Genomic DNA, 11,527 nt, shown 5'->3' with positions numbered 1-11,527 from the left:
TTAATGCCTTGTACAAGTTGGAGCAAATTTGAGGATTCTGTTTGGCAGGCAAGTGCTGCTAGCAGTTGAATCGTTAAGGAATTATGCATGGTTTTTTGGCCTTCCACATCTTTTTCCTGACTAATTTTGCACGAAGTATAGGGGCTGGAGTAAGCACCCCAAAGTCAAAAATCTTAATCACAATTGTGGCATACTCTTGCTTCCACAGTTGCATTTTCAAGAATGAATATTCCTACTGAGAATGGTGTGCGGGCTCTCGGCATGCTGGCGCTGTGACACTGCAGCTGGTAGGTGCGAGGCACCTGTTGCCTGTCTGTGGCTCCTCACTTCGTGCTGTTACCCAGAATGAAGGGTTGGGTTTTTTTTTTTCTTTTCAAAGCAAACTTACTTCTGAAACTAACCACAAAAATTATGTATCTTGGAAGACACTGACATTGGCACCTGCTGGACTAACCCAGTTAGTACTGTCCTGGTTTGGAACAGATGCCGATAGGCTCACTTCAGTCAGCAAAGCAGAATGGCTTTTGTGCTGTGTTCCTTTTTTGTCTCTGTGTGCTGGGGTCTGTTTCCAGTTGCCTGCTCTGCTGTAGGTATTCCTGCGTCAGCCCTCTGGTTGCTTTCATTCCTCCCTCCTTGTGGTTTGTATTTGCACTTCTACCAGCTGGTTTTTGTGGGTAGACTCAAATTCTGCAGCATTTCATCCACCTTCATGTTAGGAGATCTCCATGTTACCCAGTTACTTGGCTGCCTCCGTATGGAAAAAAGTCTTTTCAGAATCCAAACTCAGGAAGAAATTACTATTTTTATTCTCCTTATTGTAAAGGAAGAAGATTAATGACAGGATTAGATTGCTTAGATTACCTAGGAGGACATAAAAGCAGATACGGAAAACCATTTAATTAAACAAGAATTGTATGGGAAGATTTATAGCAGGACCTTTTCTCTTCCCTTGTCTAGGTTGTTCCAAAAGACGGCTCTCTGATCACAGCAGGGTAAGTCCGTTGAGGAGCACAGACCTATGATAAACCTGATTTCAGCATTATTGCGCAGGTGTAATTAATTAGGACTTAGGGGGTGGCTCCACTTTTCGTAACGAAGGAGTGAATGTTTTTTTCAGTCTTTTGGCAGTGTTGGCACTATAGATACATGAGTGAAAGCTTTCACTATTTTGGTTTAGAGTGGTGGCTCTAACTACAGCGAAAATACTGCTTTTTCAAGTCAATAGGTGGGGATTTTTGGTCTCTGTTGTGCTATAGAAAGACAGGACCAGAGTCACCTGGACAGTGGGTGGATAAGTCAGTCTGTGTCCTTACCTTCACATCAAATGAGTGTCACGTGCTGACATAAATAATATCAGATTTTACTAAAGCAAGATGGGCCTGTGAACATCCCGGAGGCTCTTCCAGTTTGTCTAGTGCTGACAGACTCGGGGCAGAAGGCAAAGCAAACGAAAGGGGCAGCTGTAACACTCGCTTGATCAGCGCCCAGAATGGTTTTCAAAGCCAACTACTCTAAAGAATCACTTTGTATTTCCCGTCAGGACTCCTGCTCTGATTACATATCACCCCAATAGGCAGATAAATGAGCTAAAAGCAACGCTGTTTGAAAAGGGTAGAGGGAGGGGAAAGGGGAGAGGAGGGAAGCGGCTCACTGGCCGTGCTGACTCAGGCAACGGGTTTCAGGCTGGCTGCGATAAATGAAAGCAGCGTCGTGCACCCATGGCCCACGGCCGCCACTGAGGAGGTTTCTGGGAAGGCAAGTCCGAAGACATTGCGAAATAAAAACATACGTACAATTAAAGGGAGCTTCAAGGTGCCGGGTATCTTTTTAAACCTTGATGTGAAATAACGATTGATAGTAACGTGGAGTGGAGAAAGGAACTGAGATGTCATGGGGATGGTTAAAGCATTTCTCTTATCTGATCAAACCTGTCTACTCATATGTGCTTAGTAAAGGCTATTAAGATAAATTGCCATTTAAGTTTGTTTTTTAAGATAACGTGACTTCAGATACATTTTCAAGCAATTTGGGATTGATTTTTACTGAGACTGTGTTTTGAATTTGAAGACTACTTAGGGGGATTACACGGCAGACTTGTTACCGCGTCAGGCTAAAGATGCAGTTACTGCCTTGATGCGTTTTCTGTGTCTATTGAATAACTTCTGGTGAGTTTTCTTTGGTACGGGACAAAAAGCAGGTGAGTTTTGAGAAGAAGAGAATGCAGCCCAAACTTCCCCATCCTCCCTTAGCTACAGAAAACCAGCTGCTTCTCATTTCAGAATCAAAACAAAGAAGAGCATCTTTTGAGGGTGGGGCACAGGCAGCTTTATGTCTTTAGGATTTATAGTGAAATGATGCAATTTGAAATTGTATTCGATATCTGCCATTCTAACTCAACTGTGTTTGCAAAACACCCAGTATTTGTAAAACACACGTATTAGTATCTAGGGGGAAATATGACAGGGATGAATGAAATTCATAGGAATCCTTGAAAGTTTGTCAGTACAAATGTTAGAAATTGGAGCTCTTGTACTTAAGTTTCACGTTGGTTGAGATTATAAATGTGCATTTGGAGTGCTGAATTTAATACTCTCCCCAGAAGTGCACAGAAAAGCTAGAAGGAGCTTACACCCTCTAACAGAAATGAAGGGACAAGACGGGCTGTCACTGTTTGCAGACAAGGAGAACAGCACAGAAGAGCTAGCTGCCTTCCACCTGAATCTAACCCAGCTCTACCCCCTGTCTGCGGGCATGAGTTTCAGCGGAGAGGCTGTAGCCTGCAAATGCAGAGCCCTGCACCGCCTGGATGCCTTCTCTGTTCCCCCTTTCTGCTCTGAACCTTTACCCGCTCTTGTACATGGCACCTTGTTATCAAATCGCCAGCAAATGCTTTGGCAGGGAAGAGGCTTTTCCACTCTGTCACATCTGCTCTGGTATCTCAGAGCAGATAGTGACTTGTTTGTGCCAGTTTCCAATAAGTACTTATATAAAACAAACAGTTTTTAAAACCACTAAGCTTTCCCATTTGGCATTTTAATTTAACTTTATTCATCTTTCCTCTGTACGTTGTATTGGTTGTTAAGGATGGAAGAGGAAAAAAATTCACCATCTCAGGGAAAAAGATACCAGCAGTGCACCCAAGGAAAAGGTGACACAAGGACACGTATGCGAACAAGGGTGACCTTGGAGCTGAGTTCAGCAAGATCAGGGTTGGCATGAGGTTCTGTGTGTACCGACTCCTGCTGCCTTCCACCCCTCCCGGCTGCCCACCACCCTCCTCTGTGCAGGGAGACAGCGATTTTGGTGAACTCTGTTGTGAGAAGCAAAATTTATTTTTTCTGATTACTCCAGTCATTTGTCAGCTCCTAGCAGCGGCATCCCCAAATGCAGCACTGCCGGCAGCAGGATCTAACCCACTTTTCAGCTCCTGTTTTAGAGAAGAGGTGGATTTGGGGCATTTATCCCAGCAGGGCTTCCTCAATCAGAGAAAGACAGGTTGGATTTTACTTGTTACTGAAGCTGTGTTATTTGCTTGGCTTTCTGCCCTGCTTTTGGTTGCATCTATTGCCTGAACACGGGAGGTAAAGCTGAAATTCAGTTCTTTGTGCTGCTACCCAGCGACCGTCCAAGGAACTGAGCTCTGCAGCACAGCAGGAGCCTGGTTTTTCTCTAACGAACACCTTCGTGGTCACTCACAGCAACAGCTCATTCCTCCCAGCTCTTCTGCAGGGAGAGTGTCTGCAGGGCCCACAGCTGGACAGGGGAGAGTGGCATCCCATGGCATCACTGGGCAGGGACCGATGGCCCTGAGGGGGCAGAAATGGGGTCCTGGGCCATGGGGGGGTGGGCAGGGCCATTATGGACCCTGAGGGCCCTGACAAACATTTCCAGCCGTGTGTGAAGGTTCCTGGTTTTCTGCCGTGTAACCACAAAGTATTCCCACTGTGGAGCCCTCCGTTTTTGACAAAGCAGCAGCAGTGACAAAGGGAGAGGGACAAGCGTGGCAGGACAGTGGTACGCTTAGTGAGGGCTCGTTAGGTAATGACTCACTACCAAACTGTCCTAAGAGATTAATGGGGTGGGGGAGCAGGAATGCTGTCCCCTGCGCTCATTTGGCAAAGGATGATGCAGAACGCTGGAAAAGCCCGGCTAGGGACAGCAGGGCGGGAGGCGAGCAGGGCATGGCTCTGTGGAGCCACCATCAGCCGGGGCTGCGGGTTCGCAGCCGCCCCGCGGCGGTGCCCACACCAGCACCACCTGCAGACCCCCCCAGCCACTTCAGCTGGAGTTACCTGGTGGATGTTTGTCCTGTCTTACCTGCCCTGATGGCATTTCTAAACCTCCTTGCTGAGCACCGTGTGCTGACAGCGTCCTGGCTACGTCCCACCTGGAGGAGCAGGGCAGGAACCTGCTGTGAACTTCTCCCCTCCGGAGAGGCCGGCAGTTCGACATCTGGCAGCCGCTCTCGGGTCCGTGAGCTCTGCGAGGGCCCTGGATGGGGCAGTGTAGGAAATCCAATGGCCCACGTTAACCTGGTTTCCACACCGAACACAACCAAAGGGACAGCTGCTACCACTCAACTGCTTTCACTGCCTGATTCGTACCACTTCGGTCAAACACAGCCTGCGAGGAGCTGCCAGTGATCCGCTCTCATCCGTGAATGAAACCAAAAGCTCTGGGAAAGAACTGGGGGACACCATCAGGCTCATAAAACACCTTGTCCACCAAGGGATCCAAATCAAGTAATTTCCTTCTATTGACAACTCACTTCTTTTTCTTCCGTTTTTCTCTCTCCTTGTTAGTCCTTTGAGGAGTACTAATTTTGGCTGGAGATGCTCTTGTGCAAATCAGAGTCCAAGCCAAAGGCAGACAGAAAAGGCAGTGAAAGGCTCTGTGTGCATCTGTAATAAATATGAGCGTGCTGGAGCAAAATGAAGATTTGAGAGGGTTGCACACTGTACCAGCCACGAAATGTGATGTTTAATCAGTGACCGAAGTGAGTATCAGTGACTTCAGTCAAAGCCAGCAGGTGTTTGGGCTCTTATGTCCCAGTTTGGTGCTTTCCAGTTTGCTCCTGAGATGTTCATTCCAACAAGTAGCCTGATTCCTACACCTGTTGGGGACAGCAAACATCTTACCTTTGCCTGCTGCCGGTTTGGCCGCGGCCCCGGCTGTTCGTCAGGAAGCACCAGGAACAAACACGACGAGGCGAAGGCGAGCAGGAGCCCATCACACAGCACGGCCACTCGCCGAGATGAACTATGGCTCAGATCACGCCCCCAGGTACACCTTGAAGTTGCTTCTTTTCTTTACCCTTCTTGGATGTTACAACACGGTGCCGCAGCCCTGGGGACGAGGCAGCACGTGGGTCCCCTGCGGGGAGAAGAGCGGTGACCACGACCTCCCGCGGGCACCGTCATCCTCCCGTCTCCTTGCTGCAGTGCCGAAACATCCCCGCGCTGTTCCCAGCCTCGCCAGCAGCAGCAGCGAGTGCCATTTGCAGGATTTAAACAAGACAAATACAAATGGATGGAAACTCCCAGGGTGCCAGAACCACGGAGCGGTGGATGTTTCATCATGGTGCCGGAGAGACCGGACACATATTTACTCAGAGTTATTTCAATGCTTTAGCTGACCTTGAAGAGCAGGTACTACTGCCACTTCTCTGATGCCAGGGAATAATCTTAAGATGATTTTTTTTTTTTTTTGAATCACCAAATATAACAAAAATGTATTTCCAGCACAGAACTCCAGTTTTACTGTCTTTGACTTGATTTTTTCCTACCCCCAGTACCTCTTGCTGTTTATAGCTATTCCTCATGACTCAGTTTTCCTTCCTCTCTGTTCTCTTCCCCAGCTCCCTTTCCACTATTGGGGATTTCTCAGAAACGTCATGCTGCCAGAATTCACCTTTGTTGTTAGAAATACAAGCACAAGGACATTTGCTTGGAAGCAAAATGACAACTGTGAAGAACAACATCAGCGTTGGACATGGAATAAAACAGAAGAGGGGCAAATCGGAGGGCAGAAGACCAGAATTCCTGGGGGGTGTTTAATTAGTTCGGTGGCATTTAGCATGTAAATGAGGTTATTTTGACAAAATGAGTCCTGGTGTGGAATATGTGACTGATCAGTAGGGGCTGCTGAGGAGCAAATACTTGAAAACATGGGCTCCTCCTGGGTGAAAATATTGTGCCACCTTCATGGCTGATGGTGGTAGTATCCTTCTAACAGCCCTTGGAAGGGCATAAATCATGGTTTTAAGCTGTGTTTTACAGGCACAGACAGAAACAGATTTCATGGGAAAACTTACAGAGGCAGAAAAAAAAATGGATGTAGCTCTCTTGAAGGGCACGATGATGACTCGCAGTGGTCGGCTGGGCTTCAGGAGGATGTTCTGTGGCATTCTGATATTCATTCTGCCGTGCAAAACCCGCAGCTCTCTTCCTCTGTCCTGCAGCACCAGTGTGAGCAGAGCAGCAGCCGCGGGCATTTGCAGCTGCACTCAGGCAGCCTGGCTGCATGCCCTCTGCTTTCCTCTCCATCCCTGCCACGCTCCACCCGCATCGCTGCTTCCGATGTACCCTGATCGCTTCACCAAATTTACCTCTCGTGTCAGTAACTCAAGAGCTGAGAGTTTCAGATGGGGGTTCCCCAGCCAGGACTATGTGCACAGGAGCTGCTTAGTGGACTCCCTCGCACCCCGCGGCTGCTGTGCTTTGCTGGTTTTCACGTGTCTGCACAGACCCTCTCTGCAGCACAGGCACGCCAGGACTGATGCTTCGTAGAACACTGGAGCTGGTCGGTGCACAGATTTGGGATGTTCAAGTGTTCAGAAATTCTGGGCAAATGTACAAGGTCCTTTCAGTCTGCCAGAACAACATTTCCAGGTGGAAAAGGACATGTCTGAGAAATGCAAACGTGCGGTGGCCCTTTCCAAATGGATTTCATAGCATATGACTAATAATTCAGTGCTTTTCACAGAAAAGTAAGGGCAGACAAGGCATATGCTCTAACTCTTCCAAGCTTTTTTCCCCTTGTCTAATTTTTCTTCTGGGATTACAAGAGATGGAGGCTTAGATTGATTTGTTTTTCTCTTCTGGAGCGAGGGCTTGGGGATTTCACTTTTACAAGGAACTTCTGCCATATGAAGAAAGGTCAGTATCCCTTTTGCTTTGGGTTTTTTTTTGTGCGTGTGTTTTTCCAGTTCCCAGAGCCATTGGAGACAGGCCTGCACCACGCCGTGGTGGTTCCAGATAGATGCTGTCTAGAGCAGAGCTACAACAGAAGAGGGCTCCCAGGAAAGACGGTCTCCATCTCTAGCTATTTGGGTGATCCGTACTCACAGTGACACTGCTGAAAGAGGTGGCAGCCTCCTTAGTGTTCATGGCAGCAGCTGTCTCAGATTTTCAGCTAGGCTTGATTACAAACCATGTAATTATCCTACAGCACTGCCCGGGATTATGCACGCTTAAAAGTGCATCACGCAGCAGCAGTTTGGCACGGTCAGCGTTGACGGCCTCTGAGGCTGGAAGCATCAGGGCCAAAGGTGGAGCAGGCGTGCGGGTGGCTCGTCTGCTCTCTGGCCACCTGGGAACCGCTTGCCACACTTTGCTCTTGGCTCTTATCTCCTTTAATCAGCTTTGTCAACCCCATTTCCTCGCCATGACGGAAGAACTGAATTGAACTGGGAAAGGGATTCCAAGGAGACCTTGCAGACCGAAGCTCTGGCCCCATGCAGAGGGTTTGCTTGCTTTGGCAGCATAGGTGTTGAGTTCTTCGGAGAAGAGACCCCGGGGCTGGCAGCCTGTGACTAGGGCTCTGGAGCAACTCTTGAATGATGATAATAGCAAACATTCAGCATTTCAAAACACAAGATTAGCACCCCTGATAGCCATGATCTTAGCACTCCCACCGACTGCTTAACTTCTTCACCCTCGGGTGCTGGGTTGTCGGTTCTCAGGCACAGAGTGACCCAGGCACCCCAGGATGGAAAATTCAACAGGGCCAGACACTTGCTGCTGCGAGTCCAGTCCTGCTCCCACCACAGTGACTTGGAGCCCCCCAAAGAGGTGGTCCTGCTGTAAGTGGGATGGCTGGGTCACTGAGCAGCAAGCAAAGGGCTCCTGGCCGCTGAGTATCCTCGCTGCTGCAGCGCGGAGACGCGGTGTCTCTCAAGGTGTTATTGCTGAATGAAAGATTTGCATCAACCTTGGCTGGCCTCTCCTTTTCTTTAAATGATGCAATAAATTAGAAAGTGATAAGGGGCCAAAGGGAACATTTGAAATTCCAGTGGCATTTCTAGGAACTGCCCGGCACACTCCAAGTTCCTCTCAGCAACCTGCTGGCTGGCCTGCAGGAGGGAAGCGGATGGCTACGGTGAGGCACGTACGTGGGAAACAAACCAAAAAAGGCCCTCAGCGCATCTCGGATTACATTGTCAGCTCCCCAAACCTGAAGGTAGACGGTCCCGTGGTTAAGGCTTTCTGCTGAGGATTCAGTACACTCTCTTTCTAGCCCCTGCACTGACAAAGGGAGCACCAGCAAGGAAGTACATTTGTAAACATTGTCCCCTAATGGGGCCTGAAGTACTGGATGAATCCATTTGCCTGAGACGATTTCTACAGACCCTGCTCGGTGCAGCTCTCCGGAAGCAGCACACAACTGGGGTGAGCTGGTGCTGTCTGAAAGGCGACTGAGGGTAAGCCAGGTTCCTGCAGGGCACTGGGGACGGCTTCTCCCTTAGCACTGAATGGGCCGATCAGCATCTCTCCATAGCGTGGGGCATTGATGAACCAGCCCCCACGCCTGTAGCGCACAGGTCTGATGGAGGTGTTTCCCGCAGAGGTTCTGGGAGGGTAGGCAATGCATAGTATTGAATGTGATGCTGGAGATCGCATTCATTTTACGAGATAGCACGATGCAAATGTGTCTGAAATCACTTTTTGAATTTTACTGAGTGTGTGCAAGGAAATGGCTCTCCTGAGGTCACCCCAATCTGTGTTGGGGCAAAACATAGATTAAAGCACCTGGTGTCCCCAGCTCGCCACTGATCCGCTCTCTCCCCGATGCGAGCTGACATCGTGCTCCGTTATTGCAGCCTATTGACTCTATTTGCTGAAAGTCCAGCCACACTGAAGCGTGTCTGGTGGGGTACCCCGGGTTGGAGGGACTCTAAATAACATCCAGCCCTATGCATTGCGGCCAGACGCTGCGCTACGCAGAGCTTGTCTCTGGCTCAATTCAGGATGGACGTGGACAGCACGGATAACCTTTCCTGGCTGACTCATTCTCCTGCAGGACTTGTGCTCTCTCTGGTCAGTATATGACTCCAAGCCCAGCTCTTGGTAGCGCTGCCCTCGAGAGGAAGTGGGGGGGCTGTGTGGTCTGGTTTGTGCTTGCTGTACAATGGGCTTTTTATTTTTCTTAACTTCAATGACCTCACACCAATTTGGAGATTTCTCTTACCATTACTTTCTCTCTGTTCCGGAACTTGCTTTTCTCCTGGACAATTGCCATTTTCCTGCTGGAGAAGGGTACTAGAAAGAGCATGATTCATATTTGGGAATTCAGAAGGGAGCACTAGCAGCCACTAAAGAGTGAGTGCAGCATGGGAATGTGCCGTGAATTAAGAGCCAGGGAAACAACCTAAAGGCACCGGCTGTATTCAATGACAGGAAATAAAATAGTTAGTGAGAAGCATGTTAATCGTTAGCTAATCACGTAATCTGTGTTGCAGTCAGTTGGGTTTTGTCTCTTGTACACCCAGTTTGCAGACGCTGAGTGATTCAGCCGGCGCTGTTGCAGCCGGCACTGGCCCCTGCTTACAAGCAGGTTACTTCATGGGGTCAGTAGCGCAAGAAGGTTTCAGGATCTGCAGCCTTCTTCCAGCTGTGTTTTACATAGATACGCTAGTCTGTGGATTCACTGAATTTCACCTCATGTCAATTTAAACATCTCTGTCAAGAACTCTCCAAAGCCCAAAACCTTCCTGGAGACCAGCTAAGAAAAGGTTTTGACACCACAGAGCATGCTGCAACAAGAAGCTACAATATCACCTATTTCTTTAAAAGTGTGTGCTCACATGTAAAATGCTTATAGTTGATCTAAAAAATTACCAGTTACCCCTCAGACAGCATGGGCTTAAAGACATTCCCTTCAGGTCTTCCAGGACTAAAAGTGAGCACTGGGTAAATACCATGCATGTGGGCATTTCCCTTTGCTGTTGCTTCTAGAAGCAGCCCAGAGATTTAGCAGAATTTGCTCATTTGAAGAAAGGTAAAATTTTCACGTTGGGAAAAATGTTACAGAATGAGGTTGCTCTTGTTTTTTAAGGGTAGCTTTTTTTAAAAGGGCTGTTTGGTGACTCAGCTGCAGGTTACTAGGAAGTCACAGGTAGTCTTTGGAGGACGAGGATGGGCTGTGTCAGGAGAAGGTGAGGTATTCACAGAACACAATGTGTTGTAAAGTGTTAACACATTTATTAATCATATGTGGGCAGACAACTTCACACACCCTACCAGAATTTACTGTACCGATGTCAATTCCATATTGTGTCTCTGTAAGTGTTATGAATCAGCCACTATGTGACATTAATTATCTGCATTTATCATTGTGCAAATTGACATAATAATCAATTATGGGGTAACACATCAGTAACTGTTTACTGACGTACAGAATTAATCCCCCAGTTTTCTGAAATATTCTGGAATTATCCTGTGCATGCTGTATCTACCCAAATCCTATTTTTGTCCAAAAGTAACATTCCTCCATGGCGAAGAGGTGCAGCGTGCATTGTGCAATGTCTTGCTTCAGCAGCAATGCCACGTGCAGGTTCCACGGTGGTGGCTCTCCTCCCACCACCACGTACGGTTCACAGCTTCTGTGCTAGTTCACCTCTTTTTGGAAATGCTTCTCTATGAAGTTCCAAGAAATTGCTTTACAGCTGAATCACCTCCTTTGTTCACCCGTAACTGGAAACACAAGGTATTTGTCTCACAGTTCAGGGACATATGACCACTTTCAGGAAATGTTTGAAAAAATTTTGAAAGAATGCAGGATGTTTGGTCTAAAAAAAAGAGAAGGGGGAACAGGCAGAAAAAACACCTTCCAGAATGAAGATTTCTCTGGAGACAGTGGAAATCAAACATTCCCCATGCCCATTGAAAACAGGGCAAGAAAAAAACAGGTTCATTTTCTAAAAAGATCATCTAGGATAAATGTTAGAAAAAAACTTCCTAATTATACAGAGAGATGAGTCTTGGAACAACACAGGAAGGTTTCGACTTTCCTGTTCTAAAGTTCAGAAGAAAAGCTTAGGCAAACCTTGGGCAGGAAAGGCCGAGGGTGAATCCTTAGTGCATACTCTTGAACTAGATGATCTGTGATTTCAGGATTCAGGCCTAGAGGACTGTCCTAGCAGGCTGACACAGTTACAGAGCTGGAAGAAGCCCTGTATGGTGATGGCTGGCCATCCCATCCCTCAGAGACTCCTTAGGCAGAAATGGATTTGTTGTGCTCAAAGAAG

Source organism: Calonectris borealis, chromosome 7 (genome assembly GCF_964195595.1).
Source record: "Calonectris borealis chromosome 7, bCalBor7.hap1.2, whole genome shotgun sequence".
Lineage (NCBI taxonomy): Eukaryota > Metazoa > Chordata > Aves > Procellariiformes > Procellariidae > Calonectris > Calonectris borealis.
The sequence above is the reverse complement of the archived record's forward strand: the minus strand, read 5'-3'. Positions refer to the sequence as shown.